General features: G+C 42.4%; 2 long non-coding RNA genes across 2 annotated transcripts in view; one reads left to right on the top strand and one right to left on the bottom strand.

The window, feature by feature from the left end:
- The window catches only part of Gm46091 (predicted gene, 46091), a 60,254-nt gene extending 55,896 nt beyond the window's left edge, over positions 1-4,358 (bottom strand). Inside the window, exon 1 of the long non-coding RNA NR_168293.1 lies at positions 4,186-4,358. This is a non-coding gene — a long non-coding RNA (predicted gene, 46091). The remainder of the gene's footprint in view (positions 1-4,185) is intronic.
- The window catches only part of Pantr1 (POU domain, class 3, transcription factor 3 adjacent noncoding transcript 1), a 46,626-nt gene that overhangs the window by 5,930 nt on the left and 17,138 nt on the right, over positions 1-23,558 (top strand). Inside the window, exon 2 of the long non-coding RNA NR_027826.2 lies at positions 21,893-22,055. This is a non-coding gene — a long non-coding RNA (POU domain, class 3, transcription factor 3 adjacent noncoding transcript 1). The remainder of the gene's footprint in view (positions 1-21,892; positions 22,056-23,558) is intronic.

Below are 23,558 nucleotides of genomic sequence, written 5' to 3'. Positions count from 1 at the left end.
AATGGATTATTCTTGGCTGCCCCTCACCACCCTTCCTGTGCTCCCGACATCATGGTCTCTTTCAAATTTCAACTCCTAGGACTAGGTAACACAGAGTCCACCTGATAGACTGGAGGCGATGGTGAAAATATGATTCATTAGCAGCAAACGTGGATATGTCCTAGCTAGAAAAATATTTCAAGGTAAATTTGGTGTGTGTGTATGTGTGTATGTGTGTATGTATGTGTGTGTGTGTGTGTGTGAGAGAGAGAGAGAGACAGAGACAGAGTTTGTGTGTGTGTGTGTGTTATAAAAAAACAAAAGCCCAGATATATAAACTGAGTTTTACCAGAGGTGTCTGGAGTTTATATTCTTGCATTGGTCCTAAAAGATTGGAGTTATTCTTTGCTGGAGGTCCTCCCCCACCAAGCACTGCTTCTAAGTTTTACAGCATCTTCTCTGTGGCCCAACCAACAGGGCTGGGCTGGAAAAGAAAGCTATTCTTGTACTCTGGTACCTTTTGTTGTTGTTGTTGTTGTTGTTGTTGTTGTGTTTTGTTTTGACATTTGACCTTAGCTAGTGTCTGAGGAACCTGGTGTAGAGTGGGCATTTCGGGCATTTCGTGCTGACGGCTGCTGCTCTTTTCTCTCCTGTGCTGCTGCCGGAGCTTCATTCTACAGCTTGACTCCTTCCCTGGGGTCCTATCCAACTCGGTGCCTTCCTGGGACAGCCCTACTTTACTGGTGTTTTCAAGAAAATGTAGCTGTTGCTATCCACTTAAAACACACACACACACACACACACACACACACACACACACACACACACACACCCAGTAACAAGTGTATTCACAGAGAGTTGATGCTTCTAATACTCCATAGTTTGCAAGAATATAGTTTCCACCACTAAACTACTTGATGGAAGTCTAGGTGTTAGAATGACGTGACCTTGTTCACAATGGCTTCCTGTGTGTCCAGTATTGCTGTTCATATTCACCTTTCGCCTAAATTTTCTGCAGGGACCCTGGTTAATAAACCCCAAGGAGGGGATCACTGGCTCAGAGTGGCAGTTGATAAACATCAAACATTAATTTAGTATTAAACCAGGGCACCAAATCACCCAGAAGTCACAGCACAGTACTGTCAAATGCTGAGGACTGTGTTTGCCTTATTTTTATTCCACAAAATCGGTCAAGTAAAATTTTGTTTGGAATAAACAGCATTAAAAGTACCCCAAATTAAAACATTGTATGATTTTATTGGTAGGGTCTTGGCAGCAATTCTCATCCAGGGTTAGAATGCATGATTAACCCCCCCCCCCAGGAGACTTGAGCTCCCACTCTTCAAGTGGAATGGGGCTTCCGTTCAACGGTGTGGGGGGTGTCCTCCTCTCCTCTCCGACCCTACCATTTATGTGATTTGTGGGACATTTGCCGAATTCGGCAGGAATCTGTTGGGCCTCAGGGCTACGTCTGTCTTTCTTCGAACGCATTCTAAGGGCATTTTATTTTATTTAGAGTGCAGTTTGCATAATAAAATTAAAAGGCTCCCATTACTTCCCCTTTTCTGCCAGCGACTGCCCAAAAAGGTCTTTTAGAATGTTATTTGAACATAGAGCGGTCCGCAGAATCCGGTTAACAGTACTTTTCCATGGAAAAGAAAAAAAGAAAAAAGGGAAAAAAGCTAAGCCTCAAAGCGAGAAGGGGCCCGAGGTAAAAGGAGTGAGGTGGAGGAAAAAGCTGGGCGAGATGGAGGAGACTGGAGCGGGCATGAGAGAACGGCAAGACTGCGGAGGATTCAGGATTAGGTAGATAAAAGCTGAGTCACCCAACAGGTCTTTGGGCACACAAGGAAGAAAACACACACACACACACACACACGCCCAGAAAAAACCTAGGTGCAAATTGTACCCATCTTTGGGGCCTGCTTCTCTCCTGGCCATAAGAGCGCTGCCTTGGAGCTTGGCACCGCCTGCCTGCCTTTGTCACCCGTTCTGAGCGCGGCCACGAGCTCCCGCGGCGGGCTTTGTTCCCGCGGAGCGGGGCAGGACCCCTAGCACCGCCGCGCGATCCCGACCGCCCCTGAGCTGGGGACCGTGGGGGTGGGGAACTCGCTACAGAAAGGGGGACCAGAGAAGCTCCGGTGGGCAGGGCGTTTGAGCCCGGGAATTAGTTTCTTTGCTCCTTTCCGTAATTGAGCTGTTCTCTTCTCGCGGAGGGGGTCTTGGTTGAACAGGAGGCAAGAGAGCTGCAAAGGGGGCGCCCGTTCTCGCCCGTAGCTGGGCAAAGAACTATCCGCGCTTATGTCCACCGATTTGTATGGTATGCATGCAAGGATGGATGGATGCATGGTGGGATTGATGGATGAGGAAAACCAATGAATTGGGTCATAGGATCTGGGCTCCTGGTTCGGGTGTTGACGACTGCAGGGCGTCTCAGGTTGGGGTGGTTAATTAACCCGTAAGACCTGCTCTCTAGGTGCTTTGGGGCCGCGGGTGGGCGCTGTGTATATACCCTTGAGGTCAAGGAGCTGTACAACCACAGCGCGCAGATCTCTGCTGTGGAGGCCTGTGGCGAGGGACAAAGAAGTAGATACTGGGAGCGAGCCGAAGAGAGGCGCGCACTGGAATCCACGCACTCATTCGCACACCCAGTCTCGGGCTCTACCCCATGAACTCCCTCCCCCCTCTCCCAGGTACCTAAGGCTCTGCTTCTGTAAAGTTCGTCACCACAGAGCCCTCTCTCTTTCCCTCCTTTCCACACTGCTTTTAGCTAGTTGGGTGTGAAAGAGTGTCACCCTCTTCCCAGCCATCCCCAAAGGTGTGGGCAGATTGCAAGAGTTGCGCCTGTTATTGTTTGTCAAACAGGCCCTTTCTCTTGGGAGATGGTCGAGGGGCGTGAGGCGGATCCTGGGCCAGGATTACATTAATCAAAGCATTATTTCCCCAGAGAAGTCGAACACAAATGAGAATAAATCCTAATAAAATTGGATCGCAGAAAAACGGAACACTTTGAGTAATCTGTGCTGCCTGATGAAATTCTCATATTTATAAGATGGGGTTTCTCTAAAATGTTTTCTGCACACCTCTGGCCTTGGCTTGGCTTGGGAATGCACCAGAAGTGGGGTTGGGGGGGGGGGATGCCACTTTCTCAAGCTCAGCTGAACTTCTGCAGCGAGTTGGGGACAGAGTTACTCGGGTTTGTGTATCACAAAATCTGGTCTCAGCTTTACTAAGACACTTTGCTCCGGATCTGCTCACTAGTACTTGCAGAAGTCCAGGGTCCAATTAAGCCTCGATTGATGTCCTTGTGAGGTCCCGAACTTGTTCTTTTGGGAATGTGGTTCCTTCCTTTTCATATGATCAAGATTGTAGGGTGGCCAAAACCTCGTGATTGGGGGCACGATGTCTACAGGGCATTTCCTCCTCCAGCCTAAAGCCCAGCCTGTTTCTAAGGGAGACTCAGGTCACTTAGCTTCATCAAAGAGCTTGTGTCCTGTTTGGTGACAGGCAGCGAAGCCATGGGTACAGCTTGTCCACGAGATTTCTAATACTTTCTGGCCATCCCTATGAAGCAAGGTTCATATTTCATCTTTCTGTGTCCCTCCAAGTGGTAGAAAACTTTTCTTGTCTTTCGAGGCTTTTTGAGAGAAAAGGAACAACCCCCCCCCCCCATTCCCAAACCCTTAGAGGAAATGTGAACCTGCAGAATCGCTTAGCCAGCAGACTATCTCTCCCTGCATCCTGCATCCAGGCATCTTCTAGCTACGGAGCATAGAAAACAAGCAAACAAACAAGTAAACAAAGCAAAAGGATTGCGCACTTGCGAGGTCTCTTAGATGGTGACCAATGTGACCATACCATCCCGACCCCTCCGGAAGGAGCTAGCCCTAGTGCTCTGGGGATGGCGGGCCAGTCCCGAGGGCGCCTCCGTGAGGGCGCCCTCTGCAGGCGGACTCGGAGAGGGCTCGCGCTTGTGTCCAGCGTGTTGGGTACCTCAACTGCCCGCGTGCCAGCCAGGTTCTCCCATTCGCTCACTCACAGCCCCAACCCAGGCTGTGCGACTAGGCACTTAGTGCCGCCCCCCCCCCCCAAGGCAAGTTCTCTGCAGCTGCGGGAAAGAGCAACCAAGAATGCACCCCCACCCCCAGATCCTTGCTGTCCCCTCCCGCCGCTGCACGCCCTCCACTGAAAACCCCCTTCAGCCACCTGCCCTTCGTGCTTCTTCGGTCGCGGCCCACGCGCTCCAGAGCCCGCCGTGCCTCTCTGCTCCCTTGCGGGGCTGCTCCATGAAGGACAGGGCTGTCGCCCCTTAAAGGCGGACGTCGCCCCAGAGCCTGGACAGAGACACTGCTGGGAGTAGTGTGCATGAGCACGTGTGTGCGTGTGCTAAGGCGTGTGCGTGTGAGTGAGGCGCGCGCGCGCAGGGCAGCGCGGGGCAGGGCAGGCCAGGGCAGGGCTTGGAAAGGCAGGACAGGAGGCGCAGCAGGATGCTCAATGCTAGTCGTTTTCCACCAGTGTGGGTACCTATAGTGCAGAGCTTTGAGTCCTCTGTCTGCCCCAGGCTTGTTTCCTATCCACTGTACATCTCCCTCTTTCGGTTAGGTCATCTCTGCAGATCCTCAGAGATCTCCCTTGTGGTCCCTCGTGGTCCGTGGTCCGGGGTTGTTATGGACAGCCGGCTCCACGTGAGCCAAAGTAAAGCCTAGAGGGACAATACTAGCTAACAGACAGCATCTTACAGCTTGGTCTTGCTTTAGCCTAGGGCCCATGCACTCAGAAGCCACGTTTTAGGGAGTTGAGGAGAGGTTTTCTCTCGCCTTGGTCTTAAGGACTGTGACTAAAAGGTTTTTGTTTTGTTTTGTTTTTGTTTTTTTATTTTGGAGGAATAGGGAGGAGGGCTGCAGCCCACAATCATGGTCTGTCTTGCAACGTTTCAACTTCCTGGCTCCTTTCCAGTAATGGGAAATTTTAGGAGGAAGTAAAGACACCTACCTCTTTTCAGTTCTGAAATAATGACTTCCTATTCTTCTAGTTTGTGATTTCCATAATTTCATACAAAACAGGGGCTGTCAATTATCGCTACATGAGAACAAAAGTGGACTAGTTGAAGGAAAGTTGGGACAAAATAAATTCCTCTCTTTTAAATCATTAACCAGGAACTTTTTTTTTCCCCTTTCCCTCCTGTGTCCCGTCCAGTATGTTCACATCTCAAGGGGAGACAGGGCAGGATATTTATAATAAACACATGAAAGGTTTTCTTCTCCTCTGGGCTGTGAACCTAAATGCATTTTTATAGCACTAGATTTCGGAAGATTATAGAGAGAAACCTCATGACGCGTGCTTACACTTACCCTCTGCCGTACATTTGCATCCGATGATTTCTAATAATTAAGAACTACCTTTGGTATTTTTCAGTATGAGTAAGATTCCTTTTCATCCGTTTTGGAGCTGCTGCTGTTAGCCATCTAAGTTTGGTCTATTGTACATGGGCATGTACTATGCAAATGTATTCAGTTGGGTTGTGTATAGATCTTGTTATTTGCATAAACATGTATGCTTGTGCATATGTATATTTACATCAGGAGTAAATATGGTACACATCTATTTCTTAGACCTCATAATATTAGATGATTCTACAGAGTTCTTTGAAGACCCTCCTGTCCTGGAGAAAGCCCCTGAGTAACTGTGACAGACACTAGCCTAACTCAAGAGGCTATCCTCAGCCAGCATCTTGATACAATGTCAGTCAGTCCTTTTCATGAGATAATTTAGAGACAGCCACATTCTAACAAAGCTTGCTAATGGTGGGATGTTAGTGTTTCAGTGGATAAGCTTTTGTTTGTGAAATCAAAGTTAAGTTTTTCTTTGAATTATTTATCAGGATCTTTGCCCACAGGCTTTCCTAGGAGAAGGTGGATGCAAAGGGGATGGCTCCACTTTTAATTATTTAAAGCAGATGTTAACATAATATTTTAAAACTGGCCTTTTGGAAAACAGGAAATAATCATGTCTGTCAACAACCACCTTTGGGACTGTGAAAAACAAAACCCAAAATACAATTTAATGACTTTGATTAAAAAAAAATGTACTCAGTTAACAGTTAACTAAAATATTGCTTGGCAGTCCTTTGAAGCTCCTCCTCCTCTTAAGTATAGTACAGTTTGGTAATATACTCCACATATTTACACATGATGTAAATATACATATGCACAAGGGTAGATGTTTATGTACAGAACATAACAAAATATATACATACCCCAACTGAATATATTTGCATAGAACATGCCCATGTGCAATATACTGAAGTTCTATGATTAACAATGCATTAAATAGCAGCAACTCAAAGCAAGAGGAACTGAATGTATGATACTGAAACAATTCAAAATTTCTTTTCAAATGTGAATTGGGATCTTGGTAGCTTACACCCAAGAAAAGAATAGATTCCTAGTACTATTTTAAGCACGGACCATTTAAAAGTGCTATGTACTTAAATATTGTGTTTTATGTAAAATAAAAATGGCAGCATACTTTAAAAATGCACATTTAAAATATAAATATTCACCTAAAGTAATATAACCTTTGTCTTTTTTTTTTTCACACATTAAATGCTATTGTCTTAGACCAAAAGTTAATTCCTAATACATTGGGGAAAAAAGGCATCAATTTTATTTAGTTTTCCTCATTGTAAAGAAATAATTTTAAAGTTACTTATTGTAATGGGCCTCTCTGTGCATTAAAAGGCGATCTGTAGGCAAACACAGTTCAAGAAACAAATTTGAAGCATGTATTTGCCTTTGAAATTATTTGCAAGGGTAGAGGTGACATGTTACGTACCTGGTCCTTTTAAGTGATATTTTGAATCTTCAGTTTTTGGAAGCTTCTTTTTTTTGTTGTTGTTGTTAAAGATTACCGTCAAAATGAATAAATTGACAGTCATTGGCAGGAGTCCAAATGCTCATTTGTGTCAACCAAATGTAAAGAAATGTCGGACCTGAATTTTTCCTCTTTCAAGAGGTATTGGTCCTAATTGAACAAATGAAATTGATAAAGTTTTGAAGACTGTGATCAGGAACTTTTTCACGAATTTCTTTTATTTATGCGGCAACTATAAAATAATCTTGACTTTTCAAGTCTATGCAAAAGTACATTTGCCTTGCAAAATATATACCTTTGTAAGGACACGGATTCCCCAGTGTGATTCACGGCTGTTTATTTGGAAGATTAAAAGTTAATGGCTCATCAGTGGCCTCCAAATATTAGTGACAAATGTGTGAAATAAAAACTGGTTTAACCTAGTAAGTTTTAAAATTTTATTTCTTAATGCCTTTAAAAGCCCAACATTAAAATGATGGCCATAGCACAATTCAAAAATTTAAAAAATAAAATAAAAACAAAGACAGAGAGAAGTAAAAAAAAAAAAATTCTTTAGTTAGGAGTTTAAGATGAGTTGCTTTTTTTTTTTTTTTTTTTTTTTTTTTTTTCCTTAAAGAAAGTTTTCTGTCTGCTGCCGTGGTGTGATCTAAGGACATGGGGGTATGTACTAACTTAAGACAGTGAAATGTTCATTCAAAAATTCATCTGAAGAGTCATTCACCACAACATGGGAAAATAACCTTTTCTGTCAATTTAATTAATGAAGTGGGTAAAGAAATAGTTAGGCAAGCTCAAATTGCACATGTAGAGAGATTTGTAAGAATAAAGGCTTTGGCATTCACAGTCTAAAAGCAGACAGAACTATAATGTAGCAAATAAGAAACCCCCAGAATGGAGGCACCAAGATTCCATTTCATTAAAAAATTTGGCAGTTAAAAGAAATGAAGGAAAAATGCTTATTAAATCAGGGTAACTATAAAATGTTGACAGATCTCAAGTTTTATATCCAACTAGGCTCGTAGAAAACTGCAGGGTGTTGGTGGAATTTAAGTTACTCTGTCAAACCATTTTTTTTCAGAAAGAAATATCTTCTCAATGCCTTCAAATTTAAACTCAAATTCATAGACTAATCTCTCTTTCTCTCCCCACTCCCTCAACCCCTCCCTCCCCGTTTTCTCTTCTATAGCTGCCTACTCTGCCTCACATGCCAAGTCTCTAAGCCACTGGGTAAGATGTGTAGTAGGGCTTTGAGGAGCCTAGGGGTTATGAGGCGCTCAATCTCCATCCTTCCATGATGGCACAGAGTCAGTTATCCCAAGACAGCTCTGTAGCCTCTCAAAGTCTGTATTTTTCCTCATCCAAGGAAGAGCATCTTTTAAAGGTATGATTAGGCCATGTCTGAAGAAGGAAAATAAATTGGAGAAGTGAATTCATTGTTCATAGCATTCAGGCCTTTCCTTTCTATTTGTTACTAAAAACAAAAACAAAAAGCAAACAAACAAAAAACCATCCTGAAAACTGTGCAATCTAAGTTAGCTCTTCTAAGTAAATTTGGAAGATTGGGACTAAGTGTCAGCCATCCCGCAATGCTTCTTTCTAGCAACGTTGGCAGAGATGGACATAGGGCCCTGTACAGAATTGAGATCCTCGTGCCTGTGAACATTTACCCCTATTTACATAAAGGGACTTGAGGGGCCCACTTTACCAGGCTTTCCCAAGGCTGCTCATTGAACTGTTAGGTATCTGGTCACCTATTTACTTGGACTCAGGAGAGTCACGTACACATCATAGGATGCTTCGATAGTAAAGAGCCTAGCTGGGAATATGAAGATTGTTTACATTATTAAGCTGTGAATGATGTTAGTGTTTTACACGTAATGAGTTAGGGTCTCCTTGGATGATCTGTCTTGGAGACAATTGTTGAACAAGTCTTCTAAGCTTTTCTTGTAGGGGCAGCTTTATTTGGCGGATTTGAAGGTGCGGCCCCCTTACTTTATGCAGAGGACAAAGTTGGGAGCAGGAGAAAGGACTAGGTTAATTATTGTGAGTGGCAATGGGCTGGAGAGCGTTTAATGTCGTCGGTAGGGTAGCATGGGATACAGGTTTAGCTAAAGAACATAAGTAGACATTAATTACAGGCAGTTTTAAAAATGGTATCTAGTTGTGGATATTGTTAGAGGAAAGGGCACCTGGACTTTCTGTTGATAAACTTTGCTTTCATTCGGAAAAATGACTGGCAAATCATGTCCCTCTGCTTCGCAGTCCCCTAATTAAACAAGCTGAATGCTGTTCAGCTACACACAGCATGAACACTGCAAGCGTAAATAAAAATGTGTGCTAGGGGAGAAGAAAGCCCAGCAGATTTCATTTTTGTTACAGTTTCAGGAAAGAGGAGCCGAGTGGACCATGAACCGGTAACCCTGCCTACTTATTTACAAAGTTGGTTTTATGATACTAACGGACCTTGTGTGAACCTGGGGGGAAAAAACGGCGATAGTCCTTTGAAATTTTTAATGGCTCTTATTTTCGGTTACACATAAGCATAGAAAAATACTTACCAGATTACATATGTGCCCTCACAGAAGTTAAATGTATAGAAAGAGATTAGTAAATAAGGTGGATCATGTAACAAGTAAGTCTTTATTAGCTACCCCATCCCCTCACCCCCATTGAGTGCAACCCAAAATCTATGCACTATGAAGTTCTTATGGAAGTAATGACTGTTCCTCATCCCAGAGCCTTTTCTTAAAGTGATCCCACCGCAGACGGTTTAAGGTAACAGAATGACACACATATTGTCAGGAATGTCTTCATCTAACTATTTACAAAAATAAACAAATACAAATTAATAAAAGGAAAGGATATTTATTTTGCTTTCTTTCCTTCTCATTTGAGAGGTAGGGCCCGATTCTGCCCATTGGCTGTTGGTCTCTGTGGTGAGGTAGCCATGTAATTTCTTTATCTTTCACCTGCAAATTACACACATTATTTTCCAGCTCAAAATAAGCATTCCCAATGAGTTGCATTCAGCAAATGTCTTTCACAGCATTAGTACAGAACTGAGGTACAAAAGAATATTAATCTAATACATTCCAAAATTCAAATACTTGTGATTAATAAGCATTATTATCTATAAATAAGGCCCTAATGATACTTTGGCAGTGTTGTAAACACAAGAATCAGAGGCAATTATTGTCATTATTGTTCGGCAAGCACTTCCCATGAATACCAAATGGGTATTGCTGTCCAGCTACTTGGCAAGTAAGGTCCCTGTAAGGAAACAGATGTTGGCCAATCAGGACTGGCCACTATCAGCTGCCTTTAGCCTTAGCCTTAAAGAAAGGAAGAAAGGAAGAAAGGAAGAAAGGAAGAAAGGAAGAAAGGAAGAAAGAAAGAAAAAGAGAGAAAGAAAGGAAACCTCAAACTCAGAAATTAAAAACCGTTGTGCTGTGATTTTTTTCAAAACCTCCCTTTATTACAAACAAGAAGCCATACTGAAATAATGCTTCTGTCTACTCCTGACATTGGGGAGCTACAGACAGCAGCAGCCATTATGTTATGGAGTAGCAAGAGTCTCATTTGTGAAACTCCCAGGCCCTACGTGATGAGGGTTCTTCTAGAAAAATCAATTGTGAACAGGAAGTAAGTTGCACCAACTAAGAAATCCCTCAGGGGAGTGTGGCCCAGACTGCATCTTTTCTCCTTCCCCAGGACACTCAGAGCTCCCCCTTTTACTAAACACTACCAACCAGGCTTTTCTAACTCTTGTGAGGGTTGGGAGTAACTGCAGTTTGACTTAAGTCTCATAGATGTCTCTCCAGAGGGTCTGGCCTGTATATCAGCTCTATACTCCAAGCCTTAGCTATCAACCCAGGACCAGGTGTATCCAGGAGTAGATTTTTTTTTTTTGCTTGCAGTTTAATGACATTGGCTAGCAGCCAAATCAATTTTTGTAGACATTAAAGTAAGTTTTGTATACATTTTTCCCCGTAAAGGATCAGTGCACTAACCATTGAGTATGGTTTCTTTTCTCTTCTTAAGTTCTCATCTGAGCCTTAGCCTTTAAAGGTGTTACAGCACTGAGCAGCAGGCCTCGAGAAAACATTGCCTTTGGGTCCATTCAGACATGCGAGGACTGTCTGTGCTGGTAGGAGACGCTATGAAGAACAATGTTTTTGCTGACTATTGCCAGCTATCAATTTTAGCATGAGGGTGTTCTTAGGGAGAATACTTGGTGGAAGGAATAGCAATCAGCTGGATGTGAGATTTTTTCAGTTTAAACTCCGTTTCCCAATAGACATCTCTTTAGCATGCCTTTAAATTGGGTAAGATTTTCCCCTTGTGCCCCCTGGGAATCAGAAAACAAGCTAAGGCCATTGTTTTCACAACAAACAGAGAGGGAAGCCGCAGGATCTTTCAACATTGGGGATCTTCATTTGGCTCTGTCTAGAATTGTCCTTGTTACCCTCAATCTGCATTTTGCCAAGGGGGGTCAGGTTACCATGCCTATGAGCACATGCCAAAGCCATGTGGCAGAAGGCAACTGTGTGGGTCTTCACCTGGCTCCTGCTCCCTTCCTGTCCCCTTCTTTTGCACGTTGAATCTCTCTGCATGGAATGGAGGGTGCCTTAACCCACCAGAGCTCAGCATTCCTTGCTCAATTTCTTTTAGAGGAGATGAGGACAGTTGAATTCTTTGGAGTAAATTCCTCTCATTTGTGAGCAGGAATTTCTGTCACCATAAAGCCCATATGGATGGTGGCATTAATAATTAGAATCTTTTACAAAGAACTTACAATGAATCAGACACTGAAGCTTGTACCTTATGTATATTCCTCTTCTCAGACTCTCTCCAATATGGACTTTGTTTGGGGACTGATACATGCATCAGCTGAGGACAGAGGGATATGCCACCTGGCAAGGTCATGTTACGGGGATACTATGCTTTTGACGTTGCATCTTGTCTGCTAAAGACAACGTCTTTCAAAGACAGTTGCTTACTACTTTCCAAATTTGTGTGGATGTGGGTGGGGCTTGTATGTCTCTGCTTTCTATCTCTCTTGGCATCCTGGAGCTTTCTGGACACTGTCCCTTCAGGACACCTCTGTGTTAGTTTATGAGATAGTTCTGTGACATTTGGTGGGTTCAGCCTTCTCCCCTCATTTTGTATCAGAACAAAGGTGGCAAATGTTCCTAAGGTCTCTAAAACCTTCATAACTGCACTGTCTCTGTACCCTACACCTTGGTGAAAATGTGGGCAGAAGACAACCCCCTCATTAACTCTGCTGTGGACTCGCATTTACATGGAAGGAAGGCAACTTAAGCTAAGCATCTTGGCAAGTGCGTGGTTGCATCTACACTCTCTCTTGTGTTTCCTATCTGCTCGGAACAGTACTGGCTTCTGTGTCTCCCTGGACCCTGGGAAGGAGAATCACTTACTGATGGAGAACAACACTCCATGACACTGACTATTGGTGCAGGAGCTTGGACCATGTTGTGAGGGGTCACCGGGGTTTGCTGGTAGAAGTGCACATAACACCACTTTGACCAGTCAGTACCTACCACACAAAGGAGCACTATCCAAGCATCCGTGACATTGCCTGGGAGTCAGTGACAGTGTTTTCAACCCACCCAGTATCCATGGAGGGTGGACTCTGAGCTAGCCTTGCCTGCAGTCCCTCTCTGGAGGGAATAAGGACTATGGACTGCTGGTTCAGGTGATGACCGTGTGTGCAAAACTGGTTAGGAAAAGAGAATATGTACTTTCATCTGGAGCCGGAGAGGACATATGTTCATCTTTGGAATTCTGTGAAGCAAGGATCCTCCACCCATGGTGACGGGGATATGCAGTATGCAAAACTTCAATTATGACTTTGCTTTACATGAGATTTTCACTGGGACTACTGGACTCAGAAGGGCAAGATGTATTCGTAAAGGTCAAAGTGATAAGTTGCTTGGGTTTCAGAGAACGATGATTTGATACTTGGTCCATTATTAAATATTCTGTCTCTTTCCAAGGAAGAATTTGAGGCAGTATATGGTGAAGAAATGGGTGAGAGTTTGTAGCTCTTGAAATGTGACAGAGAGGTGCTTTGTTCTTTTAGAGATTCTTGAGCCTCCTGGAGAAGAGGACTTGTTCTTTCCTTAACAAAAAGAAAAAAATGTGTTACAAAAAGAGATATCATTCTTTGTAACTGTCATTTATAAAAGGACAAAAAATGAAAATGTTTTCAAGGTGGTTATTGTGGGAGTTGAAATATTTAACTATTATATATATATATATATATACACACACACATATATATACACACACATATATAATATTCTCTGAATATATATAATATTCTCTGACTATATATTATATAATATACAATATATAATATGAATAATATATAATATTCTCTGAATATATATATTCAGAGAAGAGTTTACTGGAACCTTGCATAGTCTCATTGAAAAAGCTCATCTCGAGTCAGATAAATTTTATATCAGAGAAAGCATTACAATAGCCTTTGAAAATTGTTAACGCTGACCACTGACGTTTTACTTCCTGCTCTTAATTCCCATAAGACATTTCGACATTTTGGAAAACATAGATCACACTTGTTTCAGAGAATCAATACATGCTATATGCTTTACTTCTGGTTTTGTTTGTTTCAGTGTGCAGATCGGAGACAGCTACAGTGAAGAGCATAGGGAGGCTCCTCATATTCAGGAACTATGGGTTCCTGCACTGCCTCTCACAGTGGCTCAGCACCGTGGTCACCTCAGTGTAACACTCTCTGGGCTCAGCTTTTCTTATCTGTTTAATGTAGGTGTGGGTTGGAGCTGATTTGGGGTTTGAAATTTTCTGTCATCTAGAGAATCCATGAATGTAGGCCTGGCTTTTCTATATGTGGCTAGATTTTAAGTGATAGGGAACTTGTGGGTGAAGAATACAGACCATTGGGCTGTGTAGCATAAATCAATAAGTGGAGATGTATCCATCGACAGCATTTGTATTTCTCCCCATTACAAAGCAGTGCTATCTCTTTGAATACAATACACTTTTATGCCCCATTAAAGCATGCTTGACATAGCTCTCAACTACTTGCAAATGCTGAGAACTTGAAAAACATAACATTTACAAAAGATACATCTGGTGCATATTTATATGACTTGGAATAAGGAGTCATTTAAATACTGCTGAGCCATTTCCATATTAGGAGAAAAAAGATATTCCAGGTCCATATGTGAAATCGCTAGTGAAATATGTATAGGTTTCAATTTCTCCTGAACATTTTCTTTTCCTTGACACATGTTAAAAATATGGAAATATTGATTAGGGATTAAATCATCTTTCTGAGTTGTTGAAATTGCTTTCCCTCAGAATTTTATAGATCACACAATTAGGACTAGAGTATATTACAGAGTTGGTAAGTTTTGAAAAAAGAAAAGCTGCTTACTCTGGGGCAGGCAGAATTTCTTAACTTGGGGGCTGTGGATCTGTTAAGCATTAAAAGATGAGGTTTAGGGGCTCTGAGAAACCCCTGAATTGATACACAATTTTGTGCATGCATACAAGTGTGTGTGTGTGTGTGTGTGTGTGTGTGTGTGTGTGTGTGTGTGTATCAGTGAGTATAATTTATTCTTTTGCAGAGAACACTTAACTCTTATCAGTCACTAGGACTGATTCTTTACAAGTGGAAAAACTTTGACTCTGGGAAACCTCAAGAATTGGTTTTTGTAAGGAGTAGGTTAGCCATACCTACTCTCTGTGAGCCTCCTTTGCATAAAGAGAGTTTGATGACGTCAGGTGTCCTTTCCAGCTTGGGCATTTTGGAGTTCAGTGTTGGAGGGAACTTTATATACCCTTCTTGCTAGATCTTCAATCAGCCAACACCATCTGCTTTTATTCTGTGTGGCTGCATTCCTTCTTGGGCTGTTCCTGGGAAGGTTCTGTGTGGAACACAGGTGAGGTCGTTTAGCTGAATAGTGAACACATTGTGTAGAGATGTGATTGGGAGAAAAGTCACCTAAAATTGTATATTGTACAACTCCTTTAAAATGCCCATGTGGCACAGCAAACACAACAGTCCTCTCCCCTTCAGCTCTCTCTCTCTCTCTCTCTCTCTCTCTCTCTCTCTCTCTCTCTCTCTCTCTCTCACACACACACACACACACACACACACACACTGTAACTCACATTGTGGGTTTTGTTTTCAGCTGGAAGAAGTGAGAAAATCAAGGTTAAGGGTGTGATGTTCTCTACCACATAGAACAAATAAGGACGATGTAAGTGGAAGATTTCAAATCTCCTTGTCAATTTCCTATCTGTTGTCAGTCTGAATGATTTCCAAATCAGAAGAACTCAGAGGATCTGTTTTCCCATCAGTTCTGAGCCTAAGGAATTTGGAGCTGGAGTTCTGAGCCAGGAAATGGTCCTGTTTTGAATTCAGAGGCTCTGGGGCTGTGCACGGATGCCAGGCTTTTGATAGATTCCGAAAGATTCCACATGGTATTTCAACCTCAGAGGTCAGAAAGAATTCCTCATTCCTCGGAGGGGCACTCAGAGAATGACAGAAGCGGCCTGGGAGTTTTGTTATTCCTCTGAGAGAGCTGCTCATGCCTCTGCAGGCTGTGGTGATGTGGTCAACTAGATGCACCCACTCTCCTCATATAGAATGTTCTTCCACTGAGCATGAGCAGGCTTAGTCTAGAGGCTGTTACTGCATTTCTGCATATTAGGCATAGTGCCGCTCCAGCTTCTAGAGGGCTCTGGAACCTTCTCACCTTACATTTAATTATTGTGTTATCGTGTAGACCCAGATTTCAGAGCTAGTGGGACCCCATTGTGCTGCAGTCCTTGAGAGAATCATTTGAAAGATTTCCTTGGATTGTTTTAGAGCCCCCGTGATATGTCATTTTCGTGTTTTAGCTGAGTGTGTGGATTAGACTTACATGCATGCTGCACTCCAGATACCAACCATTCTTTTTTTTTTTTTCCCCCTAACTAAACCTCTGTTTTATATTCTGGACAGATCAAATCTCAGTGTAACAGGAGGTGATGGCTTCTAGGTTCAGGCTCTTGGGAAGATGATTTGTTAGGAAGACAGACAGACAGACAGACACAGAGATATACAGATACATGCACACAGGCATAGATAAATAGATGATAGCTAGATGATAGCTAGATGGATGGATGGATAGGTAGGTGGGTAGGTAAGTGGGTAGGTAAGCTAGCTAGCTAGCTAGCTAGAATGATTTCAGGATTGCAATATAGATTAGGGGCATACATCAATGGTATTGTCCTTACCTGGTGTATGTGAGGTCCTGGTTTCTAGCTCTATAACCCTCATTCCCCTAAAATTATGAACTAAAATTCAGCAATGACTGAAACAGAAGAGATATGTATATATACCCCTACCCTCAAAGGCTATGACTTTTCTTGCCCCTGAAGCATTGTCAAAAACAGAAATATACCTTGCCTCAATTTTCCCTTTAGCACTTTGCTAATTGGCACCGTGCACTGTTTTTTTGTTTTTGTTTTTGTTTTGTTTTTTTGTTTTTCCTGGCAGAACGATACACTGCTTCTGAGTCCACAGCAAGTTGAGGAGCAGAAGTTTCAACGTGTAGAATTCAGTTCTGTTTTGACCCAGAGCCTAGAACTTAACTGTGTAGACCAAGCTAGCCTGAAAGTCACAGATGTCTCTACCTTTCCCTGCCTCCAGAATGCTGGGATTACAGTCATGGGCCACCACACCCTGCAAAAATCTACTTTTATTATTTTCTGTTTCTATGTAGGTACTGCGTATACGTGTGTGTGTCTGTGTGTGTATCTGTGTGAGTACCACATTCATGTGGAGAATAGGTGAGGGCGTTGGATTTCCAGGAACTGGAGGTACAAGTAGTTGTGAGTGGTGGGACACGGTGCTGGGAGCTGAACGCTGGTCCTCTGGAGGAGGAGCCTTAACTGCTGGGCCATCTCTCCCGTCTGTAGTCAGTCATTTTTCAAAGGAGTGAAAGCAATATTGTCCATTTTTGATACTATTGAGTCTCTACTGGAGGCAATCAGAAATGGCTATCCACAGTTGGGGGATCTGATTCCTGATTCCTTTTGTTTCTTTGGAGCCTGCCAGTGCACAGTTCCGTTTCTGGCCAGCCTGCAGATCCATTGTGGTTTGGGGACTTGTATTCAGTTTTCTACCTAGGAGTATCCATATTGAAAACTCAACGGGTCTGTCTGTTGTTGATAAAGCCATCAAAGAAGGCAGAGTGATATCCATTTGTGCTAGCTGGTACAAATTTGTGCTGCCCCCTGCAGACTCCAGCATGCCTCTTTGCAGACATGCATATGTATAGTTAATACTGAAGTATGATACTGGGGGGGGTAAGTAACACAAAGAAGCACTGTAGAAAACCCGCTCGCTTTATAAGTCAAAAGTAGGTACCATTTGCAGTGACTCAGCAGTGAACTGCAGCCAACATAACATGTGAGATGGTACGGAGAGAAACAGGACAAGTTCGCTGATGTGAGGTGTTTGGGAGATGCTTCGCAGCCCTAAGGCTGCATTCCGCACTGCTCATTCTTACTGATTTGATTTTGAAACAGGTTCCTCATGCTGTTCAGATGGGATATTACTAATCAGAACTTGGGTGTGGAACACCAGCTCAGGCAGGTTTATATATTTACATAGGAGGAAGGGGGTCCTTTAGTTTGGTCACTCAGCCTGGGAAATATTCAGGGAGTGTTTTTTTTTTTTTTTTTTTTTTTTTTTTATGTCTCACGAAAGCATTTCACTGCTTGTGTGAATTCTTGAGCAGTTATGCAGAGAAAATAGGAAACAGTTTATCTACAGATGTTATACCACTGTGTTCTTATTCAATGAAAACCTGAATATCAGAATTCTAGATTCTTCTCTAGATGATATTTAAAAAATGTGTCCACAGCATTACAAAGATGGCCCAGGACAGTTTTGGTTATCAGTATTTCTACTTTAGTGCTAGAAAAGTTATCATTTTTAACTATGAAAACATAATTTTCTCTTTCTCTTATTTTCTTCCTTCCTTCCATCCTTCCTTCCTCTCTTTCCCTCTTTCTTTCTTTCTTTCTTTCTTTCTTTCTTTCTTTCTTTCTTTCTTTCTTTCATTCTTCCTTCCTTCTTTCCTTCCTCTCTCTCTCTCTCTCTCTCTCTCTCTCTCTCTTTCTTTCTTTCTTTCTTTCTTTCTTTCTTTCTTTCTTTCTTTCTTTCTTTCTTTCTTCCACTAATTGTTCCCACAATATTGAAGCACAAGTTTTCTCTTTTTGGTGTTCTGTGATCCAGCAAGACTTTGTTGGTGACAAAAATTGGTTCAGTTGACAAGGAAATGTTCTTTTTCAGAGGTGCAATTCACTGCATGAAATTATCTCACAAACTTTAGAAATTATGGGTTGGGAGTATGTTTGTATGGCAGGAACAGGTCTGAAGAGGAGCCCTGTGGTCAATAACTCCTATGAGGAAGTAGCACACATTAATTAATTCTGAGAAAGATACATTGTGTATCCTATGCTTAAATGGCTGGCCCATTTTGTTTAAAGTGATTGATACATTCAGCTAAAAATTCTTGTGCAATGGAGGGAACCAATCAACTCAGGAAACAGATTCGGAAGGGCTAAATTTTGAAACAAGTGTGGCAGGGTCCAGGCAGCTACGTCAAAATCAAAGAACAGCATGGAAAGACGTGGGCACAGCCCCCCATGCCTTTTGCAAAGTCATGGAACAGATTGGGAACATCTTTTGTGAGGATTTGAGATGAATGTGAGCTTTAGGGGTAGGAAAATAAATGGAAAGGCTTTAATCAAAATCTAGAGGTTTACAAAAAAAACCCTCCCCTTTTATTTATTTATTTAGAAATCTACATGTGTTTTGAATAATAAAGGGCTTTACTTTCTCTGAGTTGTGCTGGGCTGTGAGAAGAGATAATGTATTTATCAGCACTGGCTCAAATGATGCCTTCTGTGCTGATTCTTCTTTTGCCTCTGATGTTCATTTCAGCGTGTTTTCTAAGTAACCAGTACTTATTGACTTTGTACAGAGTTATTTGTGATTGGTAGAGATCTCCCAATGTCTTCCTCCTCCTTGGTGGTGGTTTAAATGCAAAGTCAGCCCTAGTCTGGACATTTGAATATCTGGTCCCCAGTTGCTGGATATTTGGGGAGACTTAGCATGTGTATCCTTGCTGGAGGGAATGTGTCACTTGGGGTGAGCTTGGAGGTTTACAAGACTTATGCCTTTCCAAGTTGGCTCTCTCTGTTTCCTGTTTGTGGTTCACTATATGAACTCTCAGCTGGTCCTGCCGCCATGCCTGGTGTCTGCTACCATGCTTCCCTGCAGTGATGGTGACAGATTGATCCTTCCTGAACTGCAAGCCCCAAACCAACAACCCTTCCTTTTATAGGTTGCTTTTCTTGGTGCTTTTAACATAGGAGTAGAAACATAACTGATACACTGCTCAAATTCTTCTCTTCCCTTAAAAGCAACCTACTCTTCTGATACTGTTCTTCCTATCACCATGTTTCCTTTCTTCTTCATGATTTTGATGAAATTTCTTCTCTGCCTCATACTCTATTTCCCTTTCCATATACCTTAGGTATCTTTTGATTATCTTTAGCTATGACCTTCTTGCATCTCTGTTCTCTTTGCTTTTATGGATGTAGTACGTCATGTTGATTCATGGTGGTTTATTTTGAAAATTCTAAGCTACTGATAAATTCAAGCCCACATACACCACTGGACAGCTACATTTCATACAGTTTGCATTAACTTGTCAATTGGATTAAATTATAAGCCACTTTTCTGTGGTTGACCAGATGGCTCTCTCTTTCCCATGGTCATAGACATTGTGGGTTTTCTTTTCTCCCTTTGTTTCTTCAAATCCTACTTTATTTGGCAAACTTGAGTGCAAGCCCTCAGTTGAGATTTCTGCCTAGTTGATAGTGATAGAAAGTTTAGTATAGTCTTCTCAACAGTTTTGTTGATGATTGTGGAGGCTTGTATGTAAAGTGTCCCTCAATACATGTCTGTGTTGAAGAATTAATTCCAAGTTGGTGGTCTCTTGAAATGTCATTGAATCATGAGAGCTTCAATGTCACTATATTGAATGTTTTACTACTGTGTGAGGGCTGGTGGGAAGGAGTAGGTCATAGGGATGCATACTTGAAAGATATACCTTGTCTTCAGTACCTCCCCCTTCCTCTTCCTCCTCCATCATCTCTTCTTCCCCCTCCCCCTCCCCTCCCCATCCTTCTCCTCCTCCTCCTCCTCCTCCTTCTTCTTCTTCTTCTTCTTTTCTTCTCTCCTCCCCTTCCTTCCTTCCTTCCTTCCTTCCTTCCTTCCTTCCTTCCTTCCTTCCTTCCTTCCTTCCTATCTTCTTCTTGTCCCACCTCTGCCCAGCTCATTCTGTCTACCATGAGTCAAACAGCTTTGCATTCTGTTCTGTCTTTCCACCATGATGTTTCTGACGTTAGCCTGAAACCTGTGACAGAGTGAGTCAAACAAATGCTCTCTCCCTTGTTTACCTTTGGTATTCTGTCATAGGATGAATCATAGGATCTTGTTATAAGATAATAATACCACAGCCATTTTTTTTTAATCAAACATGCCTGAAGCTGGAAGACACAGATAGGAGTAGCTGCTGTGTGTACGTTGTGTTTATAACTCAGGCTCTGCAAACCACCACTGAATATATGCTCCAGGTGAACCACTGAATTCACAACCTCAATCTGCATTCTCAGATGTAATAGAACCCAACTCAAAGGTATTTTTCTTTCAGGATTTTGTACTGGATCTATATCTAGCAAGTACATACTTTTTCTGTTCTTGTTCAAGTAGAGACTGTACAAGCTAGACATGGTAGAGGCCTGGCATGGATGGAATAATGCCCCTTGTAGTGTGTCAAAGCACACACATGCCATTCACTTTATTGTGATTTAACAATGTTCCTGAACACTGTTCAAGACCTGATGCCTCTTTGTGGGAAGCCGGGACATCTCTTTTGGCCGTGGCAACCATGTGATTCATTTGGGAAGGAAGATGATGACCATTAAGGAGCCACTTGGATACGATGAAGGCAGTGGCCACTGAGAGGTCAGCTCCATTGTGGAAAATTGGAGCCATTCAGCCTGGTAGAAAACAGGAGGTTTATGCTTATTTTTCAAGTTCAGAGAAAAAGAAAACCATCTCTTTTCTCCCCTCCCTGTTGTTCTTGGCAAGACCCAGTAAGTCTTCAACTCACAAATAAGGCTGGGCCAGGTCTTCAAAGAGCCTCTGTGCTTTGCATGCACTAAAGTTTTCAAACCCAGCTCCAGCTCTGTTGGGGGTGGAGCTTGTGTGGAGGATGGGAGGGCAGGCTCAGATGGGATTTTCTCATCTACTGCTCCAGTTCACATACTGCGAGGTACTAGCTTTGATGAGATCTGGTTTTCTGGAAAAAAAAAAAAGGTCTGTTAAAGGTGGCTGACAGTTTGAGCAGTGTGTGTTTAAATGGGCAGCTCTGGAAGTGACTGGGGGCTGGGCCTGTCTGCTTGCTTCATAGGAAGAGGATACTTTATTGTTTTAAGTCAAGCAGGGCTTGAAGAGATCCCTATATTCCGATAGAATTACTGGTGTGTGTGTTTGTGTGTGTGTGTACGTGCGTGTGTGGGCATTAAAATGGTTTTTCCATCTCTTACCAGTTGTGATACCAACTCCTCCCATTGTGTAGTCACTTTTACTCTGAAATAGACTTTCTCTGAAAAGGAATCAAAGTTTCTGAAAGCCTTGTTTATTGTTGAGAGAAATGTAGATTTCTTCTTTTCTTTGTGACCACAAGTAACTTCAGACACACTTATTTGGGCCATTGCTGTCTGTTAGGATATGGAAAGCTGTGGTTTACCACCCAAATCTCAATGGCTTAATATATCAGGACTTTAATTCTCACTCTCCTAGTCTACTGTGGATCAGAAAGAGGTCCAATTGCCATGGAGATTTAGATTTCTGGAATGATGGAGGCTCCTTCTTTACCTGCTTCTTCTTTCACCACAGGGAGAAGGAACTCAGTGAATATTGCCCTGGGTCCTGGTAATTCCACCTACTGAAGACAACTGCCCCTTCTGCTCATATTTCCTGAGTCAACATGGCCGTTCCTAACTTTGAAGAGACTTTAGACATTCTTTGTTACAATGAACCTAGAAGAAAGAAGAGAAATGTAAGTGAACTGTGTCATGATTCTCCCCTTACCCACTAAATATCACTAGTATATAAGGCATTCTCTTTATTATCATAACGAGTGCTGTAAGTCTGAACTTCAACTCCCCCAGACAGTTCTGACATTGCTAGAAGAGTGTTGTCACATGGCTGTACATGACTCTCCATGAACTGAGCTTCTCTATCCTTGAGAACTTACAGCATAGCATCTTCAAGGACTCCTGGTACTTTGAAATGTTTTCAGTGACAATGATTAGGATGAAAGTAATAGCTAAGAATTAAAAGAAACATGCATGAAGAAAGATATATCATAAAGTATTGGCTTGATTTCTGCTTTGTTTTTCTATTCCTTTGAAAGTGTCCTTCAAATCACAACCGATAATAACATATTGGGGTTAGAGATGGCTCAGAAATTATGAGCACTTTCTCTTCCAGAGGATCCAAGCTTGGTTCCCAGCACTCATATTGGGTGGCTCACAACTGCCTGTAACTCCAAATCTCTTTTCTGGCCTCCATGGTTATCTACATTCATGCACAGAGACTCAGACACAAACCCAGAGATAGACATAGACACATATACACATAGACACAGAGACATACATGACACAGACACAGAGACAGACACAACAAGATACAGAGACAGTGAGAGAGACAGACAGAGAGACTGAAATAGGCACAGGAAGACAGACATAGACATCTCATACAAGATACATACACATACACAGACACTGACAGACACACACAGACACAGGCACAGAGGCATATATATCTCTAAAAGTAAAACAAATCTTAAAGAACAACATAGCTGTGATTACCTTAATATCTGATGAATAGGAATTAAGCATGAGAAAGCATAGAAAGGGGGCTTTCTGAAGCTGAAGTCTTCAGTTTATCTTTTTGGAGTTTGTAGGTCATGAGGAGGCTTGTTCCACAAGTGATAAAGTTGTATTGTCATGATTACAAACATCACCATGCTCACCAAGACCATTGCCACCCAATCACCATCTCTGGTACCATTATTACCACCCATAACACCACCACCACCACCACCACCACCACCACCACCCTTAGTAAGGTCACCATTACCGCTGACTTTATACTGTTATCACTACCATCGTTTTTTGTTTTTTTCAACTTTTCTATATTTTGGAGTTTTCCAAGAAGAAGTATCAGCATCTTCCAAACAGGAAAAGAAGGAAAAAAATTTAAAGGATATGGGTTTTAGTCCTTGTGATGGTTTGTATATGCCCAGGGAGTGGTACTATTAGAGGGTGTGGCCCTGTTAGAATAGGTGTGGCCTTGTTGGAGTAGGTGTATCACTGTGGGTATGGGCTTTAAGACCCTCATCCTAGTTGCCTGGGAGCCAGTATTCTGCTAGCAGCCTTCAGATGAAGATGTAGAACTCTCAGCTCTTCCTGCACCAAGCCTTCCTGGATGCTGCCATGCTCCCACCTTGATGATAATGGACTGAACCTCTAGTCCTGTAACCTAGCCCCAATTTTTT

The sequence above is a fragment of the Mus musculus genome, chromosome 1 (genome assembly GCF_000001635.26).
Source record: "Mus musculus strain C57BL/6J chromosome 1, GRCm38.p6 C57BL/6J".
Classification (NCBI taxonomy): domain Eukaryota; kingdom Metazoa; phylum Chordata; class Mammalia; order Rodentia; family Muridae; genus Mus; species Mus musculus.
Note: the sequence above shows the minus strand (reverse complement) of the source record. Positions and strands in the feature narration are given on the sequence as shown.